At 37.1% G+C, this 8,771-nt stretch overlaps 1 long non-coding RNA gene across 1 annotated transcript in view; it reads right to left on the reverse strand.

Moving 5' to 3' along the window:
• The window catches only part of LOC149132942 (uncharacterized), a 57,425-nt gene extending 50,815 nt beyond the window's left edge, over positions 1-6,610 (reverse strand). Inside the window, exon 1 of the long non-coding RNA XR_016243788.1 lies at positions 5,966-6,610. This is a non-coding gene — a long non-coding RNA (uncharacterized LOC149132942). The remainder of the gene's footprint in view (positions 1-5,965) is intronic.
• Positions 6,611-8,771: the final 2,161 nt, after the last annotated feature.

Raw genomic sequence — 8,771 nt, forward strand, 5'->3', positions numbered from 1 at the left:
ATTTTGTTTGTGTAGGGGGTTCCTTGAGACATGTAATATATTTTAAGGGTTACGGTTGAGAAACACTAGCATGGGTTGGACGATTTGACTGAGGACTAGTGAACCAGATGGCTGCACCTGACTCCAATCTGATTTGGCAGAGTTTCTACAGCTGGATGCCCTTCCTAACACCAACCACTCCGAAAGTGTAGTGGGTGCTTTTACGTGTCACCGGCACGAGGGCCAGTCAGGCGGTACTGGCAATGGCCACACTCGAAATGATGTTTTTTAAGCGCCATCTGCACAGGAGCGAGTCCAGCAGCACATAAAGCCTTGAATCACAGGGATTTTAGAACTTGATATATATATATATGCTTCAGAACAAAGTGTTAGACAAGTGTAGACCAGTAAGAAGAGCATCATTATGCATAGAGCTGGCTAGGTAGGTGCAGCAGTGCTCTCCATCACTGGTGGTTTCTGCATGGTAACCAGAGTTGGGAGTAGTGATCTCAACAGCTGAGAGCAAATGCCCTCCAGAGGACCATCATAGTTTCTTCTTCTCTCATTCTGAAAGTTCTGAGGATCCATCTGGCCAACTGTCTGCATTTTATTGCCAACTCAGTAATATGCACCTGGAAAGATGCATCATTACTCATGCACTGATTTTAATTCAGGGATTGCAATCTCTCCTCAGCTGGTGTATCCTGTCCGTCTTTCATTCAGCTTCGTATGTTCATAGTATTCTCTAGCTTTAAACTGCATGCTATTATCCTCAGACCACCTGTACATTGTGTCCAACTACTATTGCAGGTGCACATCATGTCTAGAGTTCTGTATCCTCTGAGAGACTTTTGTATCATCTTCATAGCTAGCAAAGGTGGTTATCTGAGCAGCTGAGGGCATATTTGAGAGGGCCACTATGAATAGTAGTGGCACCAAGACAGTCCCCCGTGGGACACCATTTGTTATTTGCATTTCCATAGAGGTAGCCACGTTAATTCTATGACGGAATTTTTGAAACTGTTTTCCTCCTCACCACGTTAATTCTATGACGGAATTTTTGAAACTGTTTTCCTCCTCACCACGTTAATTCTATGACGGAATTTTTGAAACTGCTTTCCTCCTCACCACGTTAATTCAATGACGGAATTTTTGAAACTGTTTTCCTCCTCACCACGTTAATTCAATGAAGGAATTTTTGAAACTGTTTCCTTCTCACCACGTTAATTCTATGACGGAATTTTCGAAACTGCTTTCCTCCTCACCACGTTAATTCAATGACGGAATTTTTGAAACTGTTTTCCTCCTCACCACGTTAATTCAATGAAGGAATTTTTGAAACTGTTTCCTTCTCACCACGTTAATTCTATGACGGAATTTTTGAAACTGTTTTCCTCCTCACCACGTTAATTCTATGACGGAATTTTTGAAACTGTTTTCCTCCTCACCACGTTAATTCAATGACGGAATTTTTGAAACTGTTTTCCTCCTCACCACGTTAATTCAATGAAGGAATTTTTGAAACTGTTTCCTTCTCACCACGTTAATTCTATGACGGAATTTTCGAAACTGCTTTCCTCCTCACCACGTTAATTCAATGACGGAATTTTTGAAACTGTTTTCCTCCTCACCACGTTAATTCAATGAAGGAATTTTTGAAACTGTTTCCTTCTCACCACGTTAATTCTATGACGGAATTTTTGAAACTGTTTTCCTCCTCACCACGTTAATTCTATGACGGAATTTTTGAAACTGTTTTCCTCCTCACCACGTTAATTCAATGAAGGAATTTTTGAAACTGTTTTCCTTCTCGCCGCGTTAATTCTATGACGGAATTTGTAGAAACAGCAAGATTTGAAAGGTTGAGCACGAATCTTATCGATTGAATGCGTTGATATTTGAAACTAAATATGACTCAATCAGAAAATATTATCGATATCATACTCAGCACATTTTTTGCAAATATTCGCAAGGTTTTTTCCACGAGCGATAATCACACGTGCGAGGGGCTGGCCGCCATCTTTGATTTACAAAAAATAAGAGTTGATTTATAATTCAAATATTTTTACTTGATTGTATTTTTACACATGCATCTTTTTTTTATAATTCACGTTTTCTGAATATTCTTTTCTTTAATTTCCGATATTTTGTTCGGGAATTTCAATCCCAGAAATCAGTCACGAAATTTCACGTTTGAGTTTAATATAATTTGACACTCTACCTCCAGGATCAACTTTTCAATTTTCCTTCATATTTACACTGACGCCTTTGCATTCAAAGTGTTTACATAAATATATAGAGGCATACAGACAATGCATCTATACAGATGCATAGAAACAAAAGATACGCGCATGCACGCATATACACATATGTATGTATATACATACATGCTACACACCCGTCTTCGTCTTTTGTTCGTTTTTTTTTTTGTAAATTCCAACTATAATATATATATATATAAATAATAAATAGTAAATAACATATTGCATATATATATATATATATATATATATATATATAATAAATAGTAAATAACATATTGCATATATATATATATATAATAAATAGTAAATAACATATTGCATATATATATATATATATATATATATATAATAAATAGTAAATAACATATTGCATATATATATATATATATATATATATATATATATAATAAATAGTAAATAACATATTGCATATATATATATATATATATATATATATATATATATATATATATATATATATATATATATATATATATATATATATATATACGTGGTCACATGACTTTCTGAAAGATAGAAGTCAGGTAGTAGTGGCCAATGGACCCACCTCAATGAAAACACAGATTGTGAGCGGTGTTCCACAGGGTACTGTCTTGACTGTCACTGCAGATCCTGCGCAGACAGGGGAATTGAGAGTAGGGGTTTGGAGAGCTTGGTGTGGGTAGAGTAGAAGGAGGAGTTCAAGTATGAGTGAGTCGGTGTGTTTGTAGTGGATGGAGGTAGTGAGAGCAGATGTCGAGAAAGGCAACAGAAGTGTAGGAAATAGGGCAGGATAAATTGAGGGCAGGATGGAAGGATTGGACAAAAGAGAGGAAGGAGTCTGTCGCACCGATACAGTCATCAGTATAACGACCGTATATATACAAACACACAAGTATATAAGTGTATAATAAAATGTAGTCATACCTAAAATCAAAAAATTGCAAGAAATATAATCATGCCATACATATTAAGGTAAATATATATGTTAGATATATCTACAATATATAATTAAATATATACTATCCCCAGACAGAAGTTTGTGTTTGTAGGAGTTGGGGCAGTAAAATAACCAACATGGAAGTATAAAGAGGACACTAACACAAAATTCTGCTTCTACAAAAGAAAAAAAAAATTGAGAAAAGAGCAATAAATAATGGATTGTTACGGAAGGATCGCACAATCTCTTTGCTTGTAAAAAATAATATTACAAAATCTGTCTGAAAACCGAAGCGAACATCAAAGATTAATCTAAAGCCAACGAACAGAAATGCGTATTATTGCAATAACAGAGATAAAATATGGTGCAAGTACAGCCTAAATACTTTTCCATGCGTAACGTTTTGTCATAGAACTTCATTAAACATTAAATTGACTCGTATTTAGAACAATAATATATTGGAATATAAAGGCGACGAGCTGGCAGAAACGCTTAGCGGTATTTCGTCTGTCTTCGCGCTCTAAGTTCAAATTCCCCCGAGATAGACTTTGCCTTTCATCCTTTCGGGGTTGATAAATTAAGTACCAGTTGCGTACTGGGGTCGATCTAATCGACTGGCCCCCTCCTCATAAATTTCGGGTCTTTTGTCTAGAGTAGAAAAGAATAATATATTGGAACATGGTTACGAAACGAAAGGAAAATATTGCTTTTATCTTTAACTTGTTTTGGTCATTAGACTGTGGCCATGCTGGGGCACCACCTTGAAGCGTTTTTAGTCAACTGAATCGATCCCCACTAAATCCATTCACAAGGCTTTGGTCAGCCCAAGGCTATAGTAGAAGACACTTGCCCAAGGTGCCACGCAGTGGGACTGAACTCAGAACCATGTGGTTAGTAAGCAAGCTACTTTATTTCATTAAATATTGGCCATTAAGGCCTTACAAAGAGGGGACAAACAAGGACAGACAAACGTAAAGTAGCTGCGGGCTGGACACGGACATTAATGAGGTGAGGGTGATAACAAAAAAGGTTTAAAATAAAAATGGGAAGGGCACCGGCGCCAACAGACCGATAACCCCTCGAAAACATTGTTCAATACAACTCACATGAAAATCGATAAAGTTCAAAAGTTCAATAAGCAAGTTGACTCACCGCCCGCAGACAACTCTACAGCGACAAGTCAGGGCCCGCAAAAAGGAATGCGAACTCTTTTTTGTCAAGTGTGCACTCCGCGAACATAATTTCTCGGTCGCACTGGTCCAACAATTTTCTTACAGGCCCTTCCATGCGATAAAAGAGGGAAAACTCCTCCCCCTCATAGGCAGAAGCCTCAAGCTGCTCCGTCAGTGGCACACTTCCCACCGACGGAGCCTCATTCACAGGTGCTGTCGGCGGCACAGAAGCATCCGCCGACACCCCCCTCTTCCTCTTTTTTTTTTGAGGATTCAGGGGGCAGTGTCGGCATACGTGGAGGATCGCTGTCCGCCTCTGCCTCCTGTACATTATCTCGTGAGCAACCTTCCTTTTTCTTTTCGTGGAAGCAAAATCCTCCACGACTTCCGCTGTCTCCCCTTCCACTGGAGGGGCAGCGGGCACTTTTTCCTGTTCCAGGGCCTTATCACGGCCCTGGGGGGCAGTACTTCCTAATGTGGCCAGCTTCTAGGCACAGATGGCACCTAGGTTGCCGACCCTCAATAATCATCGGATATCTTCGTCCGGCCATCCTTAGAAAATCTGGAAGAACCAGATCTTTAGCTGATTGGGTCCATATGGTCAAAACAGCTTTTGACCCAACCCAATCAGCTGAAGGCAATATTTTTACATTTATTAGCTTGGATCCACTGCCACCAAGACCCCGGCGGATAGTATCTTTTATCCACTCAGGCTCTATACCTGGTGGCAGCCCACAGATCCAAGCACGAGTCAATTTCTTCCCGCAATAGGTAGGGAAAAACAAGATGTCCTGCCCGACAAAGGGCTGGCTCGCAAAACTGCGAGCCACCTCAGGGGTGTCAAATAGCAACCAAACCGTTGCGTACTTGACACCCCTGGCTATAAACGTAATGGTGGGCAGATGTTCCGCCAACTCTTTCTCGATATCCACTTGAGGAAAGACCGTAATGGTGTCTAGTGACTTAGAATACGTCCGTAACACCACCGTTCTTTCTTCCATTTCTTGGGTGGGCGTAATTCCCACTCCAAGACGGTATTCTTTTTCTTATTGTTCATATTTAACTAAAAAGTTCAAAGAAAAATATACGCAGTTCGTATAAAAGAAAAATATAGAAAGAAGAAATGGAAAAAGAAAAGGAAAAGGAACAAGTGGAAAACCAAAATTAGAAGAAGAAATAAATGAAATGAGAAAAGAAAATAATTATGTTCCGGCAGGTAATCCTATTTTCTGAACAAAAAAGTTCACTCCGACTGGTACTCCAGCTGTCTGAGTTCTGTTCTCGACACACTCCGTAATGCAAGGAAAATTCCCAGAGAATGTTCAAATTTGGCAAAAAATGCCACACAACAATTCAAAAGAGTTCACCTTCTTCGTAATGGTAAATCCATTGGCAAAAATGCCACACCAAATTTCACGAAGAAATTTTCTTCCTTCGTCGCTGTGTTGGCACGCCCACCCACATCGACGAATAACGAACAAAGATTTTTCTCGCAAAGCGAGCAACAATTTAAGTCGCCGAAAGCAGGCAAAACTGAGCTGGGCGAATTTACTGCAAAAAATAATAAACAGCAACAAACCCCTCCCAGGTCAAAAAACAATTTCACCTACCTCGGTCGACTCTCACAGTTCAATTTTTAGACGGCATCGAACGACACACATCCACACAGTTCTTCTCAATGGTTCAACATTGGACGGAGCTGAAACACATCCATCCATTCTGTTCTTCGTGTCTACCGGAAGTAACTAACGCGCAAGACAGGAAGTCGAGTAAGCTAGCTACTTACCACACACCCACTCCTGCACCTATGTATGCATATATGCAATAAATATATACAATAAATAAATATATATATATATATATATATATATATATATATTTATGTGTGTGTGTATGCATATATATTTGTGTGTTCGTGTGTGTGTGTAGATCTGCATATCGAAACGTGTGTAAGTTGAAGGGAAATACTTTAAATGGAGTAGGTTTGGAAGAACTTCAATTCCTGAAACCTTATTTGCTTTATGAGGTTCCCAAGTAAGCCACATCGTCTGCACACACTTCATGCTTCAGGACATTAACATATCGTAATAGAGCCAAATTCTAACATGTGAGAGATAGGCTTTACATCTGATGAGCTCTATTGTTACCATCAATAGGGTCACATGGCCCTCTTTGATGTAGGTGTGATATTATTTAATTTATAAATGCAGAAACATTCATGTATAACAGCAGTCATTCATATAATCCTTTTTCAATGTGATTGTGTTAGGGGATTCATTTCGAAGAATCAAGGCTTTAAATCCTGTGAGATACACATGCACACACAAACAAACATGCACAGATACAAACATATAGGGACATGCGAATACACCCACATATATCTGTATTCGTTTGTTTGAGCAATAAATATGGGCCACAGCTAATAAATGCTCAACTGTAACAGTATCAAGTGGACACAGTATAAGAAACAAGAATATATTACCAAATAAAAAATGTTATATTTGCAATATTAATGATGCCAGGACATTTTGAGCTCTACGGCTAGCTGGCATCAATCATAGAGTTTTAATTAAGATCATTTGCAGTTGATGACTTAACAACCTGCTTTGACACATCATTGATCACAGAGTATTTGAAAGCACTAGAAGACCTCTCAGTCTGTGGAACTGGCTTGTGGGCAGTAAAACATTTTGAAGTGCTATAGTTGCACTTCAAATTGCAATTTATTAAGTTTGTTAAATATTTCAATTCGTGGAATTAGAATTGAAATAATGTTTGATTCATCTAATGATTTTATATGGAAATATTTGATCTTTACTATTAATTGATACATCTACATTTTTTTAATACATCAAAATATATTTTATATATCATTATATATCAATATATATTCCATAGATCTTTCCTCTTTATTGATATATCGATATCATCTATTGTTTATATTATAATAGTGTTACATATTAAGGTATTCCATACATTTGTTTAACATTGAGCTCAATCTGACCATTTTCTACTTTAGAATGTTTCCAAATAAATTCAAATTATTGAAATATAATGCAACATTAAAGAGTCTTGACATCTTTGAAGTGATTGATACAAATATGGCATAAAATTCTTCGACAATAAACCTATGCTTCATGACAGAATAAACACATGCACTCCTTTCCCATTTACACTAAACAACTTGTATACTTATTAGAAAATTCATTTAGGTTTCCAATATTCTCCAGCAATAATTAAGATGGCTGTCCCATTATTAACATTCAGTATTTAAGTCATCTAATAAAGATTTCAAATTCCTTTCTTCCACATCATTTGTAACATTTCTGGTTTGAACTGATTGTAATATTACAATAACGAATTAATCAGTTTTGATCAAAATTGATATCATATTAATGCACTCAATGGAATGTAAATAACTTTATGTTTATAATCATTGCCGGTCTTAGATTTAATGTAAGCAAGGACGTAATTGCTTTTGAAGGCTATGAACAAGAACTGCAAAGTGCTTAGAGATTTTAGTCCAATGCAGGTAGGAGCTTTAATGTGATATTCAGCTGCACTAACTTTGTGTAAGTTGAGATAATGACAAGTAGAAAGGGAAAATGCAGTCAATGGATTATACTGACTTTAAATTACTTGCCAAACATTATAGCAACAGACAAGTTGCTCCTGTTATCCTAGCCTTGTCCATGATCAGCAGAACATGGAATATTGAAATGCTTTCCCCATCAAGAATTAATTTAGTCACATCAATACCCATATTCTGATTATTGTCAAAATAGTTAAGTCTTCATTGGTTAGTAACTTTATATTATTTACATTATTTACATCTGACGGATATTTGTCCTCATCTTGTTTGTTGTTAACACAATGTTTCCACTGATATACCCTCCAACCTTCATCAGGTGTCTTGAGGAAATTTCAAACCTGGGTTCTCATTCCTAAGGTATTTTTTGATATTATTATTATTATTATTATTATTATTCAGGTCACTGCCTGGAATCGAACTCAGAATCTTGGGGCTAGTAGCTCGCACTCTTAACCACTACACCATATGCCCATGTAACTCTGTTAAGATAAGCATGTAATTCTAATGCAGTCTAATTGCATCCAAAGTTATAGTGTGATGTTTTGCATATGCACAGTCTGTAAGAATAGTCTTTTTAACTTGATCAGCACAATGATAAAAGAACTCATCTACTGTGAGGACCAGTCACTTCCAAAATACTAAAGAAATTTCTATCTTCACTTTCCAAGAAAGAATAATATCTGGTGCATGTTTTAACACTTTTTTTGTTTGTTTTTTTTCAACTATTTTGGGGGTTTGGAATACATTGAATGAAAAGGACATCAACAGAAAATTTATTCAACAGTTTTAATTCCAATAACAGCAAGGTCCACCGATTGACACAA

Source organism: Octopus bimaculoides, chromosome 12 (assembly GCF_046866305.1).
Source record: "Octopus bimaculoides isolate indiv1 chromosome 12, ASM4686630v1, whole genome shotgun sequence".
NCBI lineage: Eukaryota > Metazoa > Mollusca > Cephalopoda > Octopoda > Octopodidae > Octopus > Octopus bimaculoides.